At 40.1% G+C, this 27,881-nt stretch overlaps 1 protein-coding gene across 1 annotated transcript in view; it reads right to left on the bottom strand.

Moving 5' to 3' along the window:
• The window catches only part of LOC146324588 (extracellular sulfatase Sulf-2-like), a 115,082-nt gene extending 88,443 nt beyond the window's left edge, over positions 1-26,639 (bottom strand). The window contains exons 1-2 of the mRNA XM_084720162.1: positions 26,236-26,639; positions 271-306 (exon numbers count right to left, since the gene is read on the bottom strand). The gene's annotated coding sequence lies outside the window, so the exon portion shown is untranslated. The remainder of the gene's footprint in view (positions 1-270; positions 307-26,235) is intronic.
• Between the last annotated feature and the right edge of the window lie 1,242 nt (positions 26,640-27,881).

Here is a 27,881-nt window from a genome sequence, read left to right on the forward strand (position 1 = left end):
AAACAGAAACACCTTTAATTGAATGTCTGCTAGAGAGAATAATTTATTAAACATCGCTATTAAAAAGTAACTAATACTCTGAGTAGTTTTTGAGAAGAATACTTTGTATTTTCACTTAAGTATTTTTCTAACACCTGTGCTTTTACTTGTATTTCAGTAATATTCAATAATGTAACAGTACTTGTACTTGAGTAAAGGTTTTCTGTGTACACACTGTACTAAACCAGTGCTGTGTGTGAACCAGTGATGACGAGTGATGAAGAGATTTACCTGCAGAGTGTGTCAAGTCTCCTGCTGTGTTCAGTCCTGCAGAGACAAGCGGAGACAGAAGAGACAGTTAACAGAGGACCAGGGTCTCTCAGTTTGTTCTCAGCTCTTCAGCAGCTTCACAGTCACTCTGACGTCCACACACACATCACACATCAGGAATAAAACGTCTCACACGTCACACCACCGTCACACAACTGTTCGTTGTTTCAAGGAGCGAGTTTAGTTCCTGACACCATCTGGTTATAAATGATTTTTTATTATATTACTATCAAACTAAATGTACAGCTCCATATGGCTGCTGATTAGAAAGGAATCTGACAAAACTTCATGATGAAAAGTTACCTTAAAGTCCAGGAATTTTGAGAAGACAATCCTGAAGTATTCTGTATGGTAGATTCATGGAGGTACGATTAAGAACTGGATGGTGGCTAATAAGAATGGAGTACAAACTGCAAAAAGCTTTTCTTGCTTCTTCGCTCGCAGTTTTTCTCAATTCTTTTGGCTCATTTTTCGAGACAGTCTTAACTTTTCTCCAAACTACAAGTGCAACTGTCACAGCTGTTTCATGGGACATCACAACTCTACTGCATGTTTGCAAAAGGTTGTAACGTCCACTTTTTTGTTGACACTGATTTCTTACTGAGCACAAATGTCATTTTTGTTATGAATCACACTGAGCTTTTTAAATTTAGATTTCAACAAGTTCACTGGTTAAAGTCAACACAGTGCATCACTGTAGTCCACAGAGAAGGACACACACACATCTGTATGTAATAATAATAATTTATCTGTGTAGCAGGGGTGTGGTGGTAAATACAGAGGAGGGTGAACTGCACATTTTTCCCCTCATTGTTTGATCCATTTGCTCTGAAAATAGATTAATCAAGTTTTTCTGTTTTACCTCCAACTTCACTCCTGGTTTCATTTAGTTTTTCTCATTCGCTTTGGCTCAATCCTCCAATAAAAGTTACTTTTTTCAAAACATTAAGGTAAAATCCCTGAACAGTTCATGTTCATTCATTCAAGCAAACTGCACATGTTTTACCACGTGTGCAAAAGAGTCATTACAGTTGTCAACAATTTGCACAATAACCGGCTGCACACAGCTCACTGATCAAAACTGATGAGCTGATTCTCAGAGAAACTGTCAAACTCGTCATCATTCTTTCATTGTTAGAGCCGTTCATTATCAAATTCTGTCAGACACACAGTAAAATCCACACAGATCCAGGACATGGACTGTTTCTGGTGTCTGTTAAATTGGAAAATGAGCTGCCAGCTGACAGCAATGAACTGTGAGTCACATGGGTGTCATTTTGTGGCATATTTTCTGCATATGACTTTGTATGAAAAATCAAATCTGAATTTTCTGTTTACAGTACATGTAACACATTGCTTAAATGTGTGTACCACAGTGCTGGTCCAGTTTGGATTTTTAGCTACTGTTGAAATCTGAATCTAAAAAGATCTGTATGATACACAATGATGTAACATTCAGATGTTATTCAGCACACTGTCAAGTGTTAACAAAAAAATACAACAAAACAGATATTTGCATATGAGCCACATTTCCAGGATTGACTGTCGTGGTGAAAAAAAACATGAAAAAGATGAAAAAGCATATAAACATTTCCAACAGTACGTCTCACACGATGATAAAACAACTCTTCATTTTGGCTGCACTGGTAAAATTTACTGATACAAAAATGAGCTTTTCAAGCATGAACAAAATGTTTTGGGTGAGTTACAAACTTTTGCAAACACACAGGAGAGTTGTTTCAGAGAACGAGCAAAAACAACAAGGGAAACTGCAAACAGAAAATTCACCTTCGATCTTTCATTTAAAGTCATAAACAGAAACATAATGACCTCCATGTGATTCCTGGTTTTTTTTGCCAGTTTAACAGAAATCACAAACATTAAATGTGATACATGTTTATGTATGTGAATATACAGTATATGCATGTCTGACAGATTTTGATAATTGAATGGATCATTGTACAATCTGACAGCTCTAATTATGAAAGAACGTTTAGAAGTTGTGAAGATTTTCACATTTTCTCTGAGAATCAACTCATCAGTTTTGATCAGCGAGCCGTGAGCAGGTGGTTATTGTGCACATTGTAGAAAATTGTATTTACTCTTTTGCACACTTATGCCAAAATCGGTGTAATTTGCTTGAATGAATGAGAAATTCCAGTCTGCTGTAAACAACAAACTAACTGTTCAGAGGTTTAAGCTTAATGTTCTGAACAAAGTCATTCTCACTGAGCCAAAGCCAGTAAGAAAACTGTCACTCTGCTCTGCAGCCCACTGATTCTGTGCTGTAGTGCTTCACCCATGAGCTCCTGCTCAACCAACAGACTTTGCATGTGATGACATCACACATATTATTTATAATAATTATAAAAGGAAAACAACACTGTGATATTGTCACATTACGAACAGACACATGGACAGTTTTTTCTCCAGCTGCTAACAAGCATCGATCAACACTGAAGTCACTTTTTAAAAACTCTTCACTCCGTCTGCAGCAGCACCAACATGCATCCTGATCAAACAGTTAATGTCACCTTCAAAACTCACTCAGACCACAAAAACACTTCAGACACGTCTCAAATCCAATCTGCCTTTCTGAGCAATCTGCCTTTGAAAAACAACACTGTTCATGTTGCTTTTCTTTTAGTTATAATTATCCTGCACAGTTATCCATATATATATATATATGTATATATATATATATATATATAAATCCAAACACTTCCATATATCTGCATAAGTGAAAGCTGACTGTCCAATTTAGTACTTTATATTTTTTTATTCTTTGATATCTATTTTTTTCTATTTTATCTTTATTCTATAAGTATTCTATTGTCACTCACTCCTTTTTCTATCTGTACTATTTGACATGCTGTAACGTGAATTTCCCTGCTGTGGGATCAATAAAGTTTATCTTATCTTATCATAAAATAAACTCATTTGACCAAAACCCTGGTTACAATTCTCACTCAGAAGGCAAACACTGTCATACACACACACACACACACACACACACACACACACACACACACACTGAGCTGAACACACTGACAGCAAACAGCATTAGAGAAATAATAAACTTTTATCTTTATGTTATGTATGCATTGTCTGCTCCTGCATGTTTGTGTCTCAGCTGTGTCTCACAGGCGTAACTGAGACCTGAAGCCTGATTTTTTCAACAGTGTGCACATAAAGTCAAGGTTGATGCCCCCCAAAAAATGTATTATCTACAATTTGTAATGCAGACGGTGTGTGCTGCTCTCTGGACAGTCAGCTCCGGTTTGTTATCTCACACACCTGCAGAATCTATTCACCCGTTTGATTATGGACAATAACAGACATAATACACACTCATCTGCACTCATCATCTTTTGATTACAGTCAGAACACTGTTTGTCTGTCCTCCTGGCTCCTTCTGACTCCTCTCACCTTCTGTCCTCTCTCAAACTTTATCAGAGTCTGGCAACAGCCCACATTTCCCATAATGCCTCAGGCCCTGAGCTGGACTGAACTGAGGAGTTTATCAAGTTAACTGTTTTATGTCCCAAAATGCAAATGTTTGGTTTGTAATGTTTTCTGAACATGCTGGTTCATGATCTTTGTGCTGGTTTATAATTTTAATCATGACATTTCACTGGTGAGGTCGGTCATAATTGCTCCACAGCTGCCTACCAATCAGATCGTGTATTGACAATCACCAGTAATCACGATTGGATAATATGAAATAATAGGTGATCATCCAACCCTTATCATGCACACTCAGCCCGTGCACTAAATTGCACGGAGTCTTCCACGACGATAGGCTTATATGATACTAAAGCTACAGTGAGCTGGTTGCACAAGCAGCAGAGAAAGTGCAGCCAAAATGTCCAGAGGTTGGATGAAGCAGGACGTCAAACCAGAGTCAGAGACTCAGAGACAGGATGGCTTTTCTGAGGGAGCTGAAGGGCCTGAAGGTGACACCATGGTTCCTCTATTCCTGTTGGACAGGTAATTATCAAGTTCATTTTGTTTTGGGGGTAAACTGATATTTTCCTGAAACACTCAACAAAAATATAAATGCCACAATTTTCTCTTTGCTCCCATTTGTCATGAGTTTAAGTCAAAGATCAAAGACTTAATCTGTGCAGGGAAAAAGGTTTATTTCTCTGAAAGTTTGTTCACAGATGTGTTAAAATCCGTATTAATGAGAACTTCTCCTCTGCCAAGATAATCCCTCCACCTGACAGGTGTGACATGGAGAGTTGCTGATTAAACAGCAGGATTATTACAGGTGTGTCTTGGACTGGTCACAGTAAGGACACTTTAAAACATGCAGTTTTATCTCCAGCAGTAGTCAGGCAGTGTGTGTCATGTGGAGGCCTGGAGGGAGCAGACGGAGGGAATTTTTCTGCTGGATACTTTCAAAAATGATCTTACTCTTGCTGGTTTCTCCAACATTACCAACCTGAGCTCTGGAAACCAGTATCTACAGTAGTCTTCTTACCATGTAACTACATTAGTATCTAAAATGAATTGAATTTGATTTAATCCAAATTTGAATCATTGTAATTTAAGTTTTTGTTCACTTTCCTGTATTAAGTTTGAACTGGGTGTGCTTGGATATTCACTACAAAAATTATGCAACTGATTCCACAACTCATCACAATCCATGACAGTTACTGCGAAGGTGCAACAGAATTTTTCTTTCCAGAAATTTGCAGGAATCAATTTTTGATTTTGGCTGTATTTTGAACATTTTTTCCCTTCACTTTGCTGTCAGAAAGCCCCTCTGGATGGCAGACTGAAGCCGGCGTCTGTGTTCCCTCCACAGCCACCAGGACTCATTTGAAAAATCCTTACTTTTACCTCACAGGTGATATGAGAGTTGCTGGTCCACCGCTGCCTCGATACACAGCAGGTAACGTTACTTCAGATCTGAACTAACATTTAAAAACTCCGACATCACATAACAACACAAACAAACTAACAGATCGAGGCAGCAGAAATCCAGCAGCTCCTGTTTTCTGCGAGGTAGTGTTCATTTAAACTGATATTGATTTGTACATGTTTTTGGTTGCTGACCACGTCCACAGCAGTTCAGTGTTTAGCTTCCCTGTTGGGATCAATCGAATCTGATCTCCGGCCTACACGCTCATGAGAAATTGTCTAAATTTCTAATGCTTTTATGAAGGTTTATTTTCACTCAGATCTTTGTGGATGTTTTATGAGAAACTAAACTTTGTACTTTTACTACTGAAAGCCTCATTTCTCTGACTCGGATGACAATTTGGGGCCAAAGAACCCTGACTGCGACCTTCCTAAACAAAAATGCACCATCTTCATCCTAAAATTGACTTCATCCACGACCCCGACCTGCGTTCATAAACTGAATTCAGATGACTGAACAACAACACGGGGAGTTTTTTCAGTTCCAACTTCTTGCAGACGACCTCAGTGACCCCGGCTTTAAAAACACGACAGCCCACTGCACTGTAATAAAAACGCTACGATACACACCGAATACAGTACAGCGCACACATCACACACACACACACACACACACAGCCCGGTCAGAGATTCTTCTCACGTCCACCTCAAATCCCCTGAGTGAGAGGGAGCGAGGACACGACGAAGAGGAGGAGGAGGAGGAGGAGGAGGAGGAGGAGGTGACTGAAGGCACATTTACCATCTGTAATCAAAAGAACTCCATGTTGGACTGTCGCCTCCCTCCTCCTCTCATTCTCCCCTCCTCTCTTTCTCTCTCCCTCTCTTCAATTTCCTTCCCTCTGTTGCAAAGCATGACCGGCATACTGATGGCAGGATTACACACACACACACACACACACACACACACACACACACACACACACGATCTAGTGAGAGAAGTAATGACTTTCTGCCTTCTCTCTCAATTCGCTCCAAGCTGCCAATTCCCACTGGGTTGCTGTGTGTCTGTGTGTCTCTGTGTGTGTGTGTGTGTGTGTGTGTGTGTGTGTGTGAATGTGAAAGAAAGAGCAAGAGACACGAGGGAGGTGATACAACATCTCCAATTAGCTGGGCTGGTGGTCTGTTTGGGGGGTGCAGAGTGTGTGTGTGTGTGTGTGTGTGTGTGTGTGTGTGTGTGTGTGTGTGTGTGTGTGTGTGTGTGTGTGTGTGTGTATGTGTGTGTGTGTGCATGTGCGTGTGTGTGTGCTGGCTGCCAGAGGATAATCAGACCACACAGTAGAAATCTTCAGGCAGGTCGAGGACTTGAACCTGAACCTGATCTCTGAGACTCTGTTGTCCACCACAGTGTCTGGACAGAGAGACGTTTTTCTTCTCTGTTCGTCTCTGATGCTACGACCGACACAGACGGGTTTTAGTTCAATTATTGTCAAACAGTCGATCATAAAGTGTGATTTGTTTTTTGTGTTTTGCATATGTGTCCTCTTTAAATGATTTAGAAAAAATATCTACTAGATCGTTTCACTGATAATGCAATTGCGATATGATTTGCAATATTAGAGGTAATGATAATTTATACATTATTATTCTTATTTGGATTGAAAAACATGTTAAAATTACAATGGTGTGAATTTCATTTTGTGTTTTGGACACCCACGTTGTTAAAGTAAGCCTGAGCTTTTGTTACCTTTTTGTTTGCAATTAAATCCCTTTTGAACTCTGCTTCCTCTGTTCCACTCTGCATTTTGGGCCCACTCTTTGTTTTACTGGTTTACTCAGCACACATAACAGAGACATCTCACATTTTGCCTCTAACAAATATTGCACCTCCAGTGATTTGAAAATTGCAAAAAAACATATTGCACTTTTGATAAAATTCCTCCTGTCCCCAACTATGATTTTCTTAAGTCGAATCAGATTTGGTCTTATACAGAATATTGAGAATATTTACATTGCAGTGCGCCTCACTGAATCCTACATAAACCTTCATGAATATGTTTTACAAGACTTGCATTTTAATGCCGTTCTTCATCATCTGTGATGTGAAAATATGAGATTTTGACAGTCAGAGAAATTAAATAGTTCAGTTATAAAATCAGTGAACCTGCAGAGTTTCTCTCCTGAGGCTGCAGCCGCTGTGCAGCATCACCTGCGCTGCACGCTGAGCGCTCCTTTACGCTGTGAATTATTTGGACCAACCAGAGTTGGTGATCGTTTGGACAGCAGAAAGACAAACCAAGACTTTTTTGTTGAGTTCTATTTGGTTTCTGTAAAATCTGAATGAAGCCGACAATGATGCAGAAGGAGTCTGGTGAGTTTGGTGAGAGCAATCAAACAGCTGTTTCTAAAGCCTCTCACTGCTGAGATCCTTTTCTTGATGTTGTTAGATACCAACTATAACAATCTGAGTCGATGTCGATGGTGAAAACAAGCACAAACAACAAGTACAGAAGCAAGCGTCACCTGCTCGGTGCGCTCTGTGGATGCACCTGGATAAAGTGTCTGACAGCACCTCAGCTGCGCTCCGTTTCTATCACTCTTCTCTGCTTCCATCGCTGTTAGTTTTGTGGTTTGTGGTGACATAGAGACTCGGTTTGTTAAGAGTGAGAGAGTAAAGTACTGGAAAAAAGGTACCACTGGGTACCAGTACCAAATTCTAGGGACGGGTATCACTGCTGTACAGAGTTGTGAAAGTACAGAGTTCAGTACCCAACCCTCATGCACGTGGTGAAAAATTTATTTTCAGGAACGTGGCGGGTGAGGAGCTGTTTTGTCTGGTGTGTGGAGTCTTGTGATTGGTTCGTTCGCTCCACATCAAAGTGTCATTTGTCAGATGGAGGTAACCCTTCAGCTGCTTGTGCCCACAGTGTTGCTTCTTACATTACACAGCCGTACTGAGGTGCAGATTTTCCTGAATACTGATCCCTGCTCCCATTCACAAACAAAACATGCAGGAAATGTTCCTGAACATTTCAGGACAGACTGCATGTGTGAACGGGGCCCTAATGTAAATACATGTTAATAACTGTTAATAAATGCTGCACACACACACTCTGTCTCAGTGCTTCAAATTCTGACCCCCATATCACATCATTGACCCTCTACCTAAAATGGTATCTGCTGGTTTGTGTGTTACTCTGTTACTCTGTGTGTGTGTGTGTGTGTGTGTGTGTGTGTGTGTGTGTGTGTGTGTGTGTGCGTGTGTGTGTGTGTGTGTGTGTGTTTTCCACCAGTAAAAACCCTCCAATTCTCATTTCATGCTTCAGTGAAAAGCTTTTCAACCATCGTTGTTTCTTCTCCTCATCCTCACCTCCTCCTCTCTTCATCATCCTTCTATTCTCTCCTCTTCTCCTCTTATTTCCCCTCCTCTCCTTGCTTCCTTCCCTTTCCCTTCCCCTCTCCCCTGTCCTCTTCTCTTCTCTCAAAAGTCAATGTTATTTTTATTGCCCAGCATCAACATTGTTTCAGTCATTTATTATTATTATAAAATCCCCAGCAGCCTCACTGACTCTCATCTGAAAAAAGAAATGTGTGTTTTACCTTCAGATGTGACTGGAGGAGAAAAATTAACTGATGACCTCAGTTGTTTACTTGATCCTCTACACAAACGGTCTGTTTGTGTTCATATAAATAATACATGACTGTACAGTGTGTTGCTGAATATTCAGCGACCGAAGCAACAAAATTTGATAATTTGATGAAGATCACTGAATTGCTCTGTTGTTTTCATTATTTGGAAACAATAATGATATTAATGTATGAATTTGTTTTATTGTTAGTCTCCATCAGGGCTGCACAATGGGTGGGAGAAAAAAAGTCATATTGCAATTATGGAGACTGAAATTGCAATTTGAGGTATGATTAGTGGGAATGATCATTACAATTTGATGATGTGACATTTGTTGGTGTCTGAACCAAACATACATGTTTTCTTACATCTGGAGAAAAATTTGGGTCTGGTTTTGTGATGTGGATATTGCACTTGGCCATACAGTGATAATATTGTGATTAACTGTGCAGCCTGATATCTCCATGTCTGCTTAGATCTCTTAAAAGTCTAACCAGGGACAAGAAGTGAAAATTAGCTGCATCTAGAGGTCCTATGCACTCATGTTCTTCTGTACCGATTTCCTTCTCAAGTACGGATGCAATTTAGTCATACAAGTCCTGTTCAGATGGTCTGCCTCTCTCAACAGAGGGAAAACATTCAGTCTGGACTAATTTATGATTTCAAAAATAAACTAAAAAAAATCCATATTCTGATATTCTAGATTTAGGTTTTTATTTGCATATTTGACAACTTGAAGGTATAGTTCAGATAATCGTGGAAATCGTGGAGAGCTTCAGGATCTTTACGCCGTGGGAACATCTGACAGCATCACATCTCCTCATGTGAAATATTCTCTTCTTCTCTGACACCCTGTGATCTGACTGACTGGTCCTGGTCCCTGAGACAGGTAAACAGGACACACACCTGGCAGCATCTCACAAGCTCTGTTTGGAAACATCAAATTTAATTTTTACACTCGCTTGAGGTGAATTTTGTTTTTTCATAAAAAAAAAAAAGTTAATGCTCTTAATAGAAGATGGAGACACTTTTTCTGCACAAGTTCTGACGTAACAAACATTGAAGTCACATGCCTTTTTTGCGTGAGCTGTTTTTTCATGGCTCTATAATGGATCCACAATCACACCACTCAGATCTGACAGAACTAGGGAGGTCAGGTTCCATTAATTCTGGTTTCAATAGCTGACACATATTAAACAAAAATTAACCAGTTTTTAAAAAGTAAAATGATATGAAATACAGAAGGCGCTTTAATCCATCGCTCCCACCTCAGTGAAGCTTCAGCACTGTATTTCAAAGTGCTAAAGAGAAGCTATCAGAGTTTCTCCATTGTGCACAGTAACACAGGAACATTTAGGCTAATAAACCAACTGTTCTAAATGTTCTTTATCGAATAGCAGCAAAACAAGTAAGCCTTCATCAAAGACATGAAGCCTCTCACTCTTTCTCTCCCTCATTTTCCCTTCACATCTCCACAGTGAATTTTAACAGAAGAGTCGTCCACATGTGGAGGTCTACACTGTCTTATTTTAGCCTGGTGTTTGGCTGCAATAAAAACAAGTCCACAGCTTCAGGATCTAACCTAATTTGTCGCACTCTGAGCATCGATCAGAGTGCACTGGATGCACAGCTGTGTGCACCACTGCAGCAGCGCGTGTGTGTGTGTGTGTGTGTGTTTGAGGGAGAGGGACACACACATGGAGAGAAGGTAGAAATTGGACTATTGCACACAACGTTTCTGGAAGTTAATAAATAACTCCAACTGCTGCTTTGTCACTTGACCCACTCGACCCCGTGGTATTTTCTAATAAGTTAACCTGCAGCCACCCAACAGCATTGAACAAAACGTCCAGTTTATCCATAATGAACTGGGCAAGAAACTTTTGGGTGACTTTTCAGAGCTTTAAATGAATCTTATCTTGCTGTTAGGCTGTGCACAATGAACAAACAAGATGTGCAAATTCACAAATCTAGGGTTCCCTTCTAGACATGAGCGGAGAGTATGTGCAGGCAAATTTGCACAGGATTAAAATGTTATGTTATGTTTTCTAATTTTAACTGTCTTAGGTTCTACTGGCACTTTTTTAAATACATCATCTTGTTGCGTCTTCTTCTTCTGCAGTTGTTTTATGGTTTTCTGGATGGAAAATTGGTGCCACCAACTGCTGAACCAGCTCCTAATAATCACATAACAGTAATGAATGGAAACAAGCTTATGTTCACATTTTCTTTTGCCAATTTACTTAAAATTCAGTTCAAATTTCCACCACATTTGGATGGAAACACTGTTCAACATCCTGCTGCGATGTGAGAGAATATGAGAATATTTGTCATGTGGTCACAGATTCTGTCTCTGTGGTTAATGACGTCTCAGCATTCAGCAGCTCAGGAAATCCACTGGGTACCTCAGAGTTTTACAGAGTGAACCACCCCGTCTTAACTGCCCCTCCACAATCGGCACTGATGGGTGTGGAAAGTGCAATTTTGCCCATTAAATGAGCCACAGACTGTGAGAACGACCTTAACAAGAACTTTTATTAGTACCAAAACCTAGATGTCAAACAAACCGTCTTGTCTTCTGTCACCAGCGTCTTCAGCAGCTGAATTAACTTTCTGTCAATGTTTCAAGTCTCCCTGAAGCTGTTAAATGTGATCTGCTTTCATCTGCTCATTTCTCTTCTTTCTACTGTTTTTGTGAAAGAAACTCAGCGACAACCGGAGCAGAACAGGCAGCCGTAAATGGCAATTTGAAGAGACATCGATTATGTTATTGATCACATCTCACAAACACAAAAGCTGCTCATGGAAAGGTGATGTCCATCAAGTGGAAACGAGCGATTTATGGCAACGCTGAGCAGATGGTGAAGAGAAGAATCAAAAATATTTCCAGAAACTGAATCAAAAATAGAAAATATTTGGTTTTGTCAACCTCATCCAACTGTGAAAGGAGTTTTCAAAAACTGGACTTTTGATTCTGACAGCTGGTGATGAAAGAAAAACACAAGCAGAAGTACAGATACTTATGTTTAAAAAAAAAAAGACTGACAGGAACACTGATTCAACTTGTTTACTGCAGTAAAAGTGAAAAAGTCCAGCCCCTGAAATGTCCTCAAAGTATTTAAAAAGTCGTCCTCTGAAGGACATTTCTGTTCAAAGCTAACTGAACCAGAGTCTCTGTCTTGTCTAGTTACATATTTTACGTCGTTTTCGTATTGTTACGTCTTTTTTGTCTTGATATATCTTCTTACACTAGTTTGTTTTTGTCTTATGTATTTTTTGTTTTGTTACTTCTTTTACTTCTTTTTGTTTTTCAGCTTGTTTTAGTCTTTTTCGTCTTGTTACGTACTTTTTTGTTATCACGTCTTTAATATCTTTTTTGTTTCCTTTTTGTCTTGTTACGTCTTTTACATCATTCTTCATCTTGTTATGTCTTTTGTCTCATTACGTCTTGTGTTTTTTTTACATCGTTTTGGTTTTGCTATGTCTTTTTTGTCTTGTTACATCTTTTATATTATTTTTTGGTCATATTTTTGTCACTGTTTTTCATTTTGTTACATCTTATACACCATTTCCATCTTTCATACACCAATGAATCATTTTTTCCATGTGTTATTGTTCCGTCCATTTAAGTTGAAATCAGTCTTGATGTTGGACGGCAGCGCACGATGATACAAAATAAAAATAATGAAGAATTCTTCTCAAATGCATTAAAAATAAAGTGCAGACATTTGTGTTCAAATGTCAGGAGTAAAAGTAAAAAAATGTCAGAAAAATAAATACTCAGGTAAAGTACACATACCTGAAAACTACTTAAGTACAATAATGAATGATTTTTACTCAGTTACTTCCCACCTCTGATTACATAATGCTACAGGTTGTCAGAACAGTATCAGGTGTGTTCTTGCTCTGGAGTATTTTGGGATGGTGTCAGTCTCTGGTGACCGTGGTAACAGTCATCTCGAGCACCAACAGGTTTCCCCGCGGGACACGAAAATCATCTGTGACCTTCATGTGAAACACACTTCACTTCCTCCTGCTGCCTGTCTTCACCCTGTTCTGTCAGTCTGAATCACTCTGCTCCATTTCTACTCAGCATGTCACAGCTAATGGAGCCCCGCGGACACACACACACACACACACACTGACAGTGACCTCATCAGTACCTCTCCTGGAGACGTCGTTGGAGAGTTTAATTCTCTTCCTCGCTCTTTGTGTGTTTGTATCCGGTGGGGCATCGTGAGATCATGTCTGACTGCTGCTGTTTTATTCAGCAGTTCTACTTTTAAACTATGCAACATACACACACACACGCACACACACACACGCACACACACACACACACACCAGCTGCAGTAAAATAAGTAGCTGTCGTTTCAAGCCGGGGACAGATTTTTAAATTATTCAAACCTACATTTAGAAAAAAAACCCAAACATGACGATGTCTTCCACCAACATACACTAATTGATGTCATCTAAAATCCAACAAGAACATGAAATCCTGCGTGTTTCTGCACCAAAGTCAAAAAGGACATCCATCAAAACAAGTTTGTCTCACTAACTGAAACAGCAATCCACATGGAAAAGGGAAGGAAATGGAGGAAAGAAAGGGAGGAGCTTATGGATGAAGAGATGAGGGTAACATGCACTGTAAATTCTACAGTGAGGTGGACTTTTATCCTTAAAATGAGCCATTTATATTCCTAGAAGGAGCAGGTTCTCTTCCACCGAGGCGGCCATGTTGCACCACCATGTTTCTACAGGAGCCCAGAATGGACAAAACAAACACACAGTGGCTTTCGAGGGAGCATTGTTTTCCAGTCCCCACAACTAAACATGTCACACACAAGCAACACGAGCAATCGCAGGGTTACTGCTAAAAAATTCTACATTTTTATACTAGAGACACCCTTCTGTAACATTTCATAGAGACTAAATAACAAGAATGTAAGGCAACTGTTTCAAAATCAAAGAATCAATTATTAATCAAGAGCAAAAAAAACAAGAACGGACAGGAAATGTTCTTCTGCTTCTCAATCACGTCCTTCATGAATCACAGCCTACATCACACATTGTTCAGCAAATTTCTTTAACTCGGTGTGCAGCATGTCTGTCTGTCTGTCTGTCTGTCTGTCTGTCTGTCTGTCCCTATTTTAGGAACATCATCTTTCATAGCTCACCCTAAATGTCTCAAAACAGGCTTTCATGGCAGCTCGTCTCCTTCTCGGGGGAGCTGTGCTGTGCCCTTAGCTCCCCTGTAACTCGAACCATGATTTTACCCCACAACCACTTAAACAGATAGTTCAGATTTTTTGACGCAGGTTTGTATGAGGTTCTTCTCCACAGTCAGTGTGTCACCTACAGATGGAGGTCATCATGCCCCCAGTTTAGAGAAGCAGCAGGAGAACCGGTGTAGGAAGCTCAGCAATGTCCTGCTGTGGACAGGGTCAGCAGCAACATGTAATTTAGACACCTGAAAAAAATCAATATCCATTTAAATGTACACTATATTTAGAATATTTTCATTGCCTTACTTTGCCATCAGACAGCCTTTTTCTGTCAGAGGACCACCTTTATACAAGCCGAATATCACTCCAAACCAACCAAACTCCACTGACAAAAACAGTCATTTTACCTCACAGAACACAGGAGTTGCTGTTCTTGATCTGTTAGGTTCTTTGTGTTATTGTGTGACTTTGGTGAATTTGAACTATTTTTTAAAATGCCACAGTCACTAAATAACACAAACAAAGTAACAGATCAAAGCAGCAGTAAACCAGCAACTCCTGCGTTCTGTGAGGTTAAATTAGTTTGGCTGGTCTGGAGAGAGCGATTTTTGGCTTATATGTCAGTTTCCCATCAGAAAAGTCTGTCTGACAGCAAAATACAGTGGTGAAAATATTCTAAATATAGTGTACACTTAAACTGATATAGTTTTTTTAGGTGCCTATAATTCATGTTGCTGCTGACCCTGTCCACAGCAGGACACTGCTGAGCTTCCTCCAAACTGGAGGCGTGTCGACCTCCACAGGTAAGACACTGACTGTGGAGAAGTATCAACCAAACCAACTATACATCCAAATTATCCCTGAAAACCTGGATTATAATTCCAGAACTCTGTTTATACTCCTTACTGGACTAATTTTAGCAAATTTAATGCCTTGCTCACTGATTTTTTTCTTGCCAACAGACTACAGATTTTCTCTTGAAAAATAATAAAATTTACACAGTTGACAGAATAAAAAAGTGGCTGCACATATAATCAAAATATGGGTTGAGTAATAAGAAGTAACTTCCTCTGTTCTTCTTGTCCTCTGTGATTTGTAACTGCAGAGTTGTTCCACAGTAAAATATCTTCTTACAGCCTGCAGTTAGTTTGGCTCTACTGCTGCTGCAGAAAGTGTCGCTGTTTAAACCCGCTCTATAAAGAATTTAGATTCATTAAGACTAAAACCGCTTTCTCTCCCTCCGTCTCTCTCTGTCTCCCTTCATCCTCCTCTCTGAGTCTCTCTGAAGGTCAGTCGCTCCGAAGCAGCGGTCTATAACGATTACCAATTTCATCAATTCTGCTACAAGCGAGGGAGGACGGGGGAGGACGGGGGAGGATGGGGGAGGATGGGGGAGAACTGGAGGGGAGGACGGGGAGAAAGGGCTTTATCATATAACCATACAAGGAGGGCGAACACCAATCAGAGCTGCTCTAAGATAAATAAAAAACAGCTCGCTGACCTTCTGTCTCACTGAAACAAAGTGAAAAGGACAATTAAAGTGCGGCAGATTTATGAGGTGATTTATGAGGCGCTGATGTAAAGTCACACTGGAGGAAACACTGCAGCATGTTGGCTTTACAAAGGAGAGAAGTGCTGTTAGCGCCCCCTACAGGCTGAAGTGTTAATTACAGCCACAATATGGACAGAAAAAAATAACATACTGATGATTTAATCTTAAAGCTTCATCAGTGGTGAAGCTAAAAATGTGAAAATGTTTGTCCTGAGGGTGGCGCTAGACAAAAGATCCGGGGCTCATTAAATCTTCTGGGGACAAGGAAGAGATGGGAAAAGTTCTGAACATTAAATTTTCTTTTGCACCGATGTCGGCGCTGCATTAGAGGTCAGATTTTCATCATTCAGATTCATCCTTGAAAGCAGTTTTTTTCAAACCAAAATAGTTCCATGTTACTGATGATAATTTATTTTATTCTCCACAATGATGTCAGCCCTTTAATGACAGGCATCATAACAGACAAAAAATCAAAAATCTGCAAAAAACAATTAATCGAAATTAAAATATGGATTGGCAATATTTGTTAAAGGTGAAATGTGTGTCAAAATACAACTTTAAATTAAATATTGTGGAGAGGTGTCCTGACCAGGTCAGGTCAGGCAACTAGTGACTGAGACCAGAAACTCATTTTCTCATACGCTTCTATATAATTTGTCTTCTTTTTGCAATCGGTGTAGTCGCCCCCTGCTGGCCATTAGAAACAATGCAGGTTTGAGGCACCTCTGCATTGACGTCACTTTTCAGACCCGCTCATTGTTTTACACTGATCCTAACTGATATCTGGCCCTGATTCATTTTATGACTTCCACTGATGGTAACAGCAGGTTCAGGACTTTATCACACACACCTCCAACTGCCATGTTATCAGAAGTGCAACTTAAGATGAACTACTTGTTGCAGCCTGAGAAGTCACATCACATCACGCTGTTTTAATAAGTCAATAATAATATCCAACATGAGAACTCATAATCCAATTTGACCTTCTACATCACACGAAGCGTGACACCGGCTTTTATCCTCCACACCTGCTCCTGTACGTGCATCGATTCCTGTGATCCCCTTTGATAACAGACACTTTGATGATAACAATGAAACAACGATAAGGAGAGACAATTACAGAATGCAAATACACTGAATTACTATGACTAAAAAAAACAGCAAGGGCATCATTTCCACTGGGGACTGGGGGGACATTCAAGGTCCTATTTTTATCTCTCTGACTTTTGTTGTTTCAGGTATTTTTTACTAAATCACTCTAAACTTTGTCCTCTTGCCGTTCAGCCACCACCATCCACAAAAGAGGAGAAAGGAGTTGATAAAATGTAGATTTCGGTTTCCTTCAGTTATCCCCGTGCACTCAGAGGTTAACAAGCTCCAGAGAATGGTGCATTGAGTTTTGCCCCGGTTTTCACCTTTCAGGCTGCATGCAGACTGTCGTAACACGCTGGTGGAGTTCATGTGGCACGGATCTTTTATGAAGTGGACACCAAACGATGACGCCCATTCACTCCAATGAGAGTTACTCTCCTGATGCAAACAGCAAAAAGTTTTCTAACATCCAGGTTTACTTCTGCTCTATGTGGTGTTTCTCACACTGCCTCTGCCAACAAATTCCAGCTCGGCTCATAGACTTTACACTGTGATGAGGTCACAGATTTTGAAATCACCTTTGTCAGTTTGTGGAAAGTTTAATAAATATCAAATGTCTGCGGATCAAACATTCATAACAGTCATAACTGACCATGTTTGCACTTCAAGGTGTCCTGTCAACCGTTTTACAGACATCTCTTTTATAATAATGGTTTATGGGGGAACATGCCTTTCGAAAAAAAAAAAAAAAATGTAAGTGAGGCTGAGCAGCAATGCCCTGTCTAGTGGGGCTTTTCCACTGGCACTTTGGGGCAACTGTGCTGCACTGATTTGCATTAGCATCACCACTTTTATTGTGCAGAGCTGCACCGCCCATGCTCGAGATGGACCTAATCTGGAGTGGGGCCAAAACGAGTAACTGTAACTTCTAACTGAATCCCTGTGATTTGAAAGAGGTCTTCGTTTGTACTTTCAGGTATCTGCTTCATATAAAACATTAACTGACTGTGCTGCTTCATAATAAAAGCATTTAGATAACAAAACAGGGGACTTTTAGAGATGTATATGAACAGTTTGTCCAAAGATGTTCAACTCGAGCTTGTCCAGACACACCTTCAAGCAGGTAGCCTGTTGTAATGTTGCACAGACTCTTATACTGTTTTATACTTTTTTCAAACTTCAGATACTGTTTTGTACTGTACTCTCATACTAGCAGTTAAGCACAACTGTTTACCAACTTGTCTACCTCTAGTATCCTTTGCACTGACTTTTATACGGCTTTTATACTGCACACACTATTTTTATACATCAGTTATCTTGTTCTTGTTTCTTCTTTTTTATTCATGAAACTTAAGTTAAAAGTATATTTTTATATTTGTGAATATAATAACTGATGGCACCAGTTAGGGAGACACAGCAAACTAAGAATTTAATTGCACTGATTACTTTTTTTTTTTTTTGCATTACAATGAAGTCATTAAATCCTTGGATATTGGGCCCTCCAAGTCTCAAACCAAACCTACACCCTTCATGAATTCAATTCAGTTTTAATTAAATTCAATCCAAATCATAACAAAGTTATGTCAGGGACTTCTTATATATAATATATTAATTAATAAACCCAAAATTTCTAACCAAAACCAGGCACTGAGGTATAAAAATGATTTTATATATAGAGGTCATTAGTCCAGGTCTCCCACCTCCACAACACTTATCTCACTAATTCACAAAACTGAATGTTTTTTTTACATTTTAGCTCCAACATGCTCAAAATGCTGCTTCAGCATCTGCAAAAAAAAATCCTCAATAACTCTGTGAAATTCTCCAGAGACGAAAATTCAGTCTCCGTTTTCAGTCTGGACACATTTTTAGTAAAATCTACCGTAACACACACACACACACACACACACACACACACACACACACACACACACACACACACACACACACACACACACAGCCAGCCAACACTCCTTCACACACACACACACACACATACAGTACACCGCCTCAGTGACTGTGTGTGCAGAAATGCCTTTCTATAGAACAGAAGAGTCCCTGCTGTTCTTTACATCTCTACATGTGACCCCAGTGACCCAAGCCACACACACACACACACACACACACACACACACACACACACTCTGACACATGCACAGGCCTCACATGCTTCAAACAACCAGCTTTCTAAATGAATCAGTATTAGAAGGAGAAGAACAAAGAGAACAAGACGGAAAGAAAAGAGCGAAAATGTGAGAAAAAGTAAAAGTGACAAAGTGTGTGTGTGTGTGTGTGTGTGTGTGTGTGTGTGTGTGTGTGTGTGTGTGTTCCCTACAGGCTCCAGGCTGCAGCGGGTTCAAAGGTCACCAGGCTGTGTTGCCATGGTATCGACCTTGGGCCGAGCAGGATCAGCTGATGTGTCTCAGTGGTGATGATGTCATTGTTTGCGTGTGTGTGTGTTTGTGTGTGTGTTGTGTGTTTTGCTCAACAGCACTGCAGCAGCTCAGCTGGGGATCAAACCTGTGACTGTTTTTGTTCAACAATTACTGAGTCTAATTTTTGGCAATATTATAAATAAATGTATGTTTTGTTATATTAACCTTGAATTTTATGTGAATTTAATTTCCTTGTCTTCTCGTCTTTAAAGATTTTTACATTTTCTCTACAAGAAAACTTAGACGTCTAATTATTATTGGAAGTTTATTGGGATGCAAAAGACCAAAATACGATATTTATCATATAAAAAAACAAAGAAAAATGACAACTTGACAAAATGTCCTTTGATAAATAATCTGATGTTTACAACATTTTTTTGGTTGTTGTTGTTTGTGTAAAATTAATTTGTGCTTTAATAAAATAAATAAATACATTTAATTAAAAAAGTAGCAGCCATGTGCCTAAATGTGCAAAAAATGAGCATGAATTGTCTTACTTAAAAAAAAAACTTAAAAAAAAAAAACAAACAAAAACAAATAAACAATGCCGCAGTCAGTGGCAGACCTGGAAATCTATAAACTAGAAAAAAAAATAATAATAATCTTGAAACATCTCTGTAGATATCATCACAGTCCAAGACACTTATTATTGTAACATCACAGTATTCAATATATTATTATATCCCTAATTTAATGCAAGAGATAACCGCTGTTGAATCAAGCAGGCTTTTACACTCAGTGGCCACTTTATTAGGTACACCTGTACAATCTAATACAGTTCTACATGTCCAAATCTCATAATGATCAGTTTTTGGTTACATTATTGGAATTGTGTATATTGTCACATTTAAAGGTGGTGTTTTACTGGACCACATTATATTTTCTGTCCTCCCTGTCCTACACATAAGGGGAGGCAGAATATTAAGAAACACCTCTGAATGCAACACCATCACTATGACTGCAATGCTGAAACACAATTGAATTAACTGATAAAATTAACTATAACAGTAAAAACTTCACTTGAACATCACAGCAATCAGAGTCAGCTCAGACGTCGTACTGAGTTGCATCACATTGTGTAGCTAATAAAGAAGTTGAGCTTTAGCAGATAAAAGCTTCCAAAAATCAGGTGCAACAGGTTGAAAGTCTTATTTATTACATGTGTAATAAAAGACTCGGCTTCATTCAAGTAAACCATAAATCCACAGACGAGCACTTTATCTTATCTGTATTTCTCACTGTTTGTTTTACTGAATGTGGGTTAATACACTTATAACATCTTACATGGTGTTATTGCTTTATTGCTTTTTAAGCTGCCTTAAGATTAGTAAAGCTTAATTCCAGTATTTCTAAACCTGAGCCCTCGTTTAACATTTTTTGGGGTCTAAATGACGTTCCTGACCTGTTTATTGAGCTGCACGACATCGCTTTGAAAACCTTTGAATAAAGAGGCTAAAACTGAGGGAATGTAAAGCGCTCTTGTTCATGAAATAAGTCTGAGCTCATGTGGAGTCACAGTCACATGATGTCACAAACCAGCTGACGGCGTTTCTGATGAAACATGAAGAGACAGTCTGACAACACTGGAAATACAGAAACACAGAGAGAACAGAAGGTCGACGGGTCAGAAAGCCACAAGGAAGCAGAGCAGCAGCTTCAGGCAACGGTGTCATTATCAAGACTCTCTCTCTCTCTCTCACACACACACACACACACACACACACACACTGTTGTGTGACGACGAGCCGCCTGTTCTGAAGCTGCTCCAGTTTTCTTCTGGTTGAACAAACTAAAGATAGAAGAAGTATCTGCAGACACATTCAGTTTTTAAACCTTAAGCAGAGCAGAAGGAAAACCCCCGAAAACACACACACACACACACACACACACACACACACACACACACCCACACACACACACACACACACACACACACACACACCCTGATGTATACACACACTGTTAATCCCTGTGATGTACGGACACAACACACAGCCGTCAGTCAGACCACACACTCACACTCCAATAGGACAAAACATCAATAAGCAGCGTTACAGACCATAATAATTACAGTCCTTCACTTCGTTACAGAAATATGACATAACAGCAGATGAGAGGACAAACTGTGATCTGATCTGAGACCTGCTGATGCTTCCAGGTGAAACTGGTCTCTACTGGAATCCAGTAAAACATGAAAACTTAATGTTGTCAGTCAAAAAACTGAGGAGTGTCCAACTGTGGACGTCATGTCAGAGGAACACCATGTCTGAACCAATGAGAGGAGAGGAAGGTCCTCATACGAGAGATGTGTAACCTCCGTTAATGGTCTTTATCTAATTTCTAAAATTCATTCTGTTTATCATAAGGTTAAAAAATGCTAAATATTCTCTCTTGTTGTGTGTCAGATTTGAAAGAATACAAAAATGAGATGCTAACATTGATGCTAGCTCGTTGAGAAGCTAACACTGTCAGACCAGGACCCTGAAGGCTTGAGATATTCCTGCTGTTTCACCGCACATCTGCATATGCATAACTTTAATTTCCAGAGACATGCACAACCGTCAGTCCAAACTGACGCTGGACAGGCGAGGAAGCAATGATACGTAGGGATGCATATGTACATGTATTAAAAGCAAGTATATCCCCAGCTGAAGTGAACCATGAGTTCACGTACACGCACGCATGTGCACCTATGCATGCACCGCGGCATTTCCATCAAGATGGGGGATAACTGTTTCAGTTTACTATAAATTATTTCAGCTGACTGTCGAGTGCATCTTTCATCACCATGGAAGCCATGAACACAGCATCTCTGTTGCTGAGCACTGAACGAAGGAAGAAGCCTCTCGGAGCGCTTCAGAAAAGAGACCCTTTCTCATTGACATAACAGCCGAGTGGGACAGAACATGATAAATGTAAGCACTGAAAACAACTAAAATTTAATTTGATCATGAAAACTGGTGAACTTGGTAGTGAATGTTAAAAAAAAGCATATTTATCCTTTCAAACCGTGTGAAACAGACTGATATCTGCTCTGGAATCACGTTAGCGTCTCATTCTGAGTGAAAAGCAGTTTGATTAACGGTGTCAGTCGTAGCCTGTTTGATCTGTTAAAGTGATGCAGCTCGAATATACCATCTTTCCATTGGCTGTGTATGATCTGTGTAAATATTAGTTCACTGGAGTTTTAATTTAATGGTTTCTGGCTGTTTTTATATTTATTAGATGAAATTTTAATTTTGCCGCCTGCCAACAGCTGGAGAGTGTGTGTGTTTGAGTTAATATTTGAAGAGTCTGGGTCAGTGAATGTTTACATTCCAGCGGTTGTAAAGTAGCCATCAGCGTTATTTACCCGGCCGTGTGTGTGTGTGTGTGTGTGTGTGTGTGTGTGTGTGTGTGTGTGTGTGTGTGTGCGTGTGTGCGTGTGTGTGTGTGTGTGTGTGTGTGTGAGAGAGAGAGAGAGAGAGAGAGAGAGAGAGAGATGGTGGGAACCCAGTGACCAAATCGTAATAGTTGCTGTCAACAGAGTTCCCGCCAACACCGACCGCTGCAGCGCTCTCTCTCTCTCTCTCTCTCTCTCTCTCTCTCGCTCTCTCTCACACACACACACACACACACACACACACACACACACACACACACACACACGTGTATTTCTGATGCTGCTCTCAGCTCTCAGACGTCTCCGAGTCAAACTGTGGATCTGTTCTGTTTGTAAAATAATGCGTCAGTGTCTGAATGTGACAGTATCTTTACCTCTAACATTAAGGTCCCTTCCTGCAACCTGATTGGATGAACACATCCATCACTGAGCCGTCACTGGGTTTCACTTCTTGTGGAAAAGTAGAAAAATATGGCAGCTTTTCAAGGAAATGTGCAAACTTTCTGTTTGGAAATAAACATAAGCTGAGAACCAGCTTTTCATAATTTGACTGATAAATTGTATTAAAATAGCTCCTAAAGTGAAGATGGTGTCTTTAAATGCTCAAACAGTCTAAAACATACATTTATGTACTTTAAAATTATATAAAACAAAGAATACACTCATGATTGAGAAGCTGCAACCAAAAAATATTTCACTGTGTAGATTTCTAGGTAGCCAAAGTTACCTTACATCTGCACAGCTGATCCAACGGCTGTTTTGTTCTGTCCAACACAGTTTAGTGCATAAGATCTCATTTTCTATCTGGTCTCTGGTGGCAGATGTTTTGTCTGCTTTTTTTAAGTCTGCACACAACCACAAGTACTAAGATGTGTCCTCCTGATACAGAGTTTGATGAGTATCATCTCCTCTTCCTGGCTGTTTTTTAAACTCAAAACTTCTGATTAAATTGTAGAACGCAGGAGTTTTGCATGGTTCTATAGATGGTATAGTTGTCTTGTTAGTTGTTCCCTAACTTTTGTCCAGGCAGAAATATCTCACAAACTATTGGTCATGAAGTTTAGCAGCTGTTTTCTCCAGAGGTTAAGGGGCGACCCATTGTTCTGATATAACTGAAGCTATCACGGCTTTTATGCTCTCTTCAGAAGCCGTCATTGTTTTTTCAAGACAAGTTTTTTCCGTAGACGCTTCTAGCTGTTGGCACATCTAAAACCACGCCCATAGCTGCCAGTAGTCCCTCTGAGGATGCCGATTGGCTTGTACCACCTCTGGTGCAAACACAAATGGATGGATTGGAGTCTGGCGAGATGAATTCTCGTGTGATCTCACAAATCTGGCTGCCTTCCCATATGACAGTTTTTTTTAACCTGAGCCAGGCCACACAACAACATAGCAAACATATCACATCCATACAGGATTAGTCGTATAGACCTGTTTAAAAAGTCAGCTGGTTAACACTGTTATTATTATTTATAGTATTATACTATAAATGTGAAACTGATGGTGTTAAAGGAAAAGCCAAAGGATCACCAGAGTCAACAGGATTCATTCCATCCAATAGTTGTTGAGATGGAGCAACCAAGTGACCGACATCCTGCTGTGCACAAAATCACAGAATATCGCCACACACACCTGCTAACACTATGATCACAACCTGATAACTCCTTTGGTACTTGGTCTTGGTGACCGAGTGGTTGGGAAGCATACTATATAACTCAGCCCTAGTTTACACCTTTGACTGTCTCTCCAGGTTTGCTGTCTGTAACTTCACTGTCAAGATCCTTTATGTCAAACCAGAAATGTCAGATTTATTGTTCTGTTCAAAGCCACCGGACTCCACTGACAGAAACAGTAATTTTATCACTGTAAAACACACGCTGACAGGCTCAGATTGTTATTCTAAAGGTCTGACAACATTATGGAAAGGATCACTACAGAGGTCAGAGATATTTTGTAAAGAGTTTTGATTGTTCTCACCAAACAAACCAGACTCTGCATTGAAACTGCAATTATAACATCACCATCATCAGCTTCATTCAAACTGGACAAAAACAGAATAAAACTCATTAAAACTAGAGGGGAAAACATCAGATTTGCTTCCCTGTTCAAAGCCACCGGACTCCATTGACAGAAACAGTAATTGCATTATTGTAAAACACACACACACTCATTTGTTTTTACCACTGACAGGTTTAGATTGTTATTCTAAGTGTCTGACGACGTTATGGAAAGGATCGCTACAGAGACAGAACTTCTTTTAAAGAGTAACGTACGTTTTGTTTAATTGTTCCACTAAACAATCCAGACTCCCTTTGCAAAAAACTCATCAAAACAAGATGGTTGTGAAAGTCTTTTTTTTTTTCACCAGAAACAGTTGAGTGATTGTTCTCGTAAAACCCACCAGACTCTTCACTTCATTCAAAAAACAGAAACAAAAACAAAACAAAACTCACAAAAACAATCTTGGTTCTTTTTTTTGTCTGATGTCCAGCTTCTGTCTTGCTCCTGACGATTGTTGGAACAGTGGAAAGATGAACTAGGATTGTTTTGATGAGTTTTCTTTTGTTTTTGTTAATGTTTCTGTTTTTTGAATGAGGTGTGTATTACTTGACTGTTGACTGACTGCTTTTGTAAATGGAGTCTGGTGGGTTTGGTGAGAGCGATAAATTGTCAGTTTCTGATTAAACAAAACAGACTTAACTCTTTAACAAAAAGGTCTGTCTGTGTAGGGATCCTTCTCTATATATTGTCATTAATGTTGGCACAGCAAACACTTTTAGGACAAACTTTGACGGCTCACAGTTGTCCGTAAGGTTTACATTACAGCCTTTTTTCCCAGCTGACGGCTGCAGCTCTCTCCCTCAATACTGGACCAGTTTCAAACACTGTTGTCTCCATCAGTCGCCGAGTCACAAAAACATGAGAAAATAGAGTTAACCTGTAAGAAATCCTTTGGATAACCTCCCTCTGGACCACTCCACCATGATCGCTGAGGACAATAAACTTTAGACTCAACTTTCATAAATCTCACTTCTTGGGTTCTTTACTGCCTCACAGAGTCTCTTTACTGTTTGTTTTTTTATTGTTTCTATTAGTTTAACTTCTTTTTATTGTATGTTTATATTCCCCATGAAGCCCTTTGTTACTTCTTTAGGAAAAACAGAACATAACAAAATATGATTATAATAAAAACAGAGCAGGGTGGAACAGCTTTCCTCCCTTCCTTCCTTCCTTCTTTCCCTCTCCTCCCTTCATTCATACCCCCTTCTTTCTTTCTTTCTTCCTTTCTTTCTTCCCTCCCTGTCTCTCCTGACTGACCTCAGTGTTGCGCAGCTAAAACACACTCCCACGTGTTCTGCAAGCAGGAAGCAATAAACACACACACAGACACACACACACACACACACACACACACAGAGAAACAGTCAAAGCAGCACGTGAAACACACTGCTGCAAACAAGTGTGACAAGTGTAAGTACAACATGGCCTCAAAACTAATGCGAGGAGCACATCAGGAAAGTGGAGCAACACACACACACACACACACACACACACACACACACACAGGAACAAAGCTGCTCTGACCACAGACACTGACACACAGTGAAGTAGAGCAGAACTGAGTGTCACACACACACACACACACACACACTTTGCAGATCAGTCCATAAATGATGACCTCAGTAGCAGTAGAGACGTTCCTGCAGAAAAAAACATGATAAAATGATATAAAAACAGTCCTGTACCTCCTGCTGCTGCTGCGTCTCCTCCCTCAGGAGCTCCTCGCTGTCAGCAGGTGTTCGCCTCTCTGACCCCCGAGCAGGAGGAGGAGGAGGAGGAAGATGAAGGCTCAGATCACACAGTCATCTCCTCCATAAAACTGTTGCTGTTCCTCCTTTCAGCTCCAGAACTTGTGCTCACACTGACATGTCTTCCTGGAGAGGAGGACTGGGAGTTTGTAGACGAGGAACAAGAAGAAGAAGTCTTTTTCTTTCGCTGTGACTTTCTAACACCCCTCCCTCCCTTTCCTCTGCCTCTGTCTAACGGCGTACCAGAGTTCCACGGTGCAGCCGCCGCCGAGCCGCCGCTGGTAAAGCCATCTGTTGCAACAAGTCTGCCTGCCTGCCTCTCCACTTTCACTCTCCCTCCCTCCCTCCTCTCTCTCTCTGGCTTTCTCTCTCTGCCTGAGAGAGTGAGAGAGAGAGAGGAGGGGGGAGGGGCTTTGTCCTTGCTGTGAACCAATGAGAAAACTCAGAAATCCCTCTCCATGCCTGGAAGAGGAGGAACCAGCAGCAGAGAGGACAAAATGAAATAAATACAAGAGGGAGGGAGGAATACAGGAGACAAATGTGCACACACACTCACACAGGGGAGGTGGACAAAAGTATGTGGACAGATTCTTTAGTGTCCCCCCTCCAGTTTCACTGCAGCATTCAATGATATTTTAAACAATAGTGTTCAAATAGTTTGGCAGCAGTTTGTAAGGGGAGAAACTTTGGGTATTTATGACACAAAGACACAAAGAAGCTGTTTAATGTCCAAAGTTTGTGAAAAGAAGAGTGATTTTTGGCATTTGACCCTTAATAGTAACTCAAAAGTAGAATGTTTGATTCTCCTTTCCAACTTATGGAGGTGCAAAGTGCTGAAGTGGCCCTCCTGTACATCTCTGAGCTCTTCTGCCCCAGATTTATTCAGAAACTCACGGTATGTTCGCACTAATTTCAACTGAAGTCTACATCATGAAGCCAGAAACTGACGTTCGATGCTTGCTACTGTAAATGAGGCATGAGGCGCTGCAAATCAAACATGAACCAAAAAATGCAGCTTTTTTAGATCCACTTTTGCTGACTCTACACATAAGCGCACTGACGTCAACAAGCGCTTAAAGCACACCAGTAGTATGAACATAAGTTCAGACCAGCTGCTCCTGGATCGAGTCTAAGGCTGTTTTCACATACGCACTCCAAACTATTTCTGAGAATCAGGTCTAGAAATCGTCTGAATGTTTCCTTTCACACATGCAACACACAGCTGGAGATTGTCCAAGTCAGATGTGAGGGGTGGAGCCTGCAGAGCGTGCAGCAGGACTCATTTCTAATGATGTAATTATGTTTTTGAGTTGATATCTCAGAATTAACAAACTGAGGTGGAAGCAGAGATGGATAACAGATGCAGAGATCAGCTGACTGTCCCGTCATGCCTTCAACATCCTGGGAAAAAATATCACTGTCTAGCAGGAGAGACACTTTGTGGTTCGCAGTTTGCAGGATGCACACTTTTACTTTCCTGACTGTAATCTCATGTTTTCACATAACAGATGGTGAAGAAAAGGATTAAAATGTGAGCTCAAAAAATATCAGACTCATATAGTCTGAATGAAAACAAAACCATC

This window comes from Lutjanus erythropterus, chromosome 6 (assembly GCF_056507025.1).
Source record: "Lutjanus erythropterus isolate fLutEry1 chromosome 6, fLutEry1.hap2, whole genome shotgun sequence".
In the NCBI taxonomy this organism is placed as follows: domain Eukaryota; kingdom Metazoa; phylum Chordata; class Actinopteri; order Lutjaniformes; family Lutjanidae; genus Lutjanus; species Lutjanus erythropterus.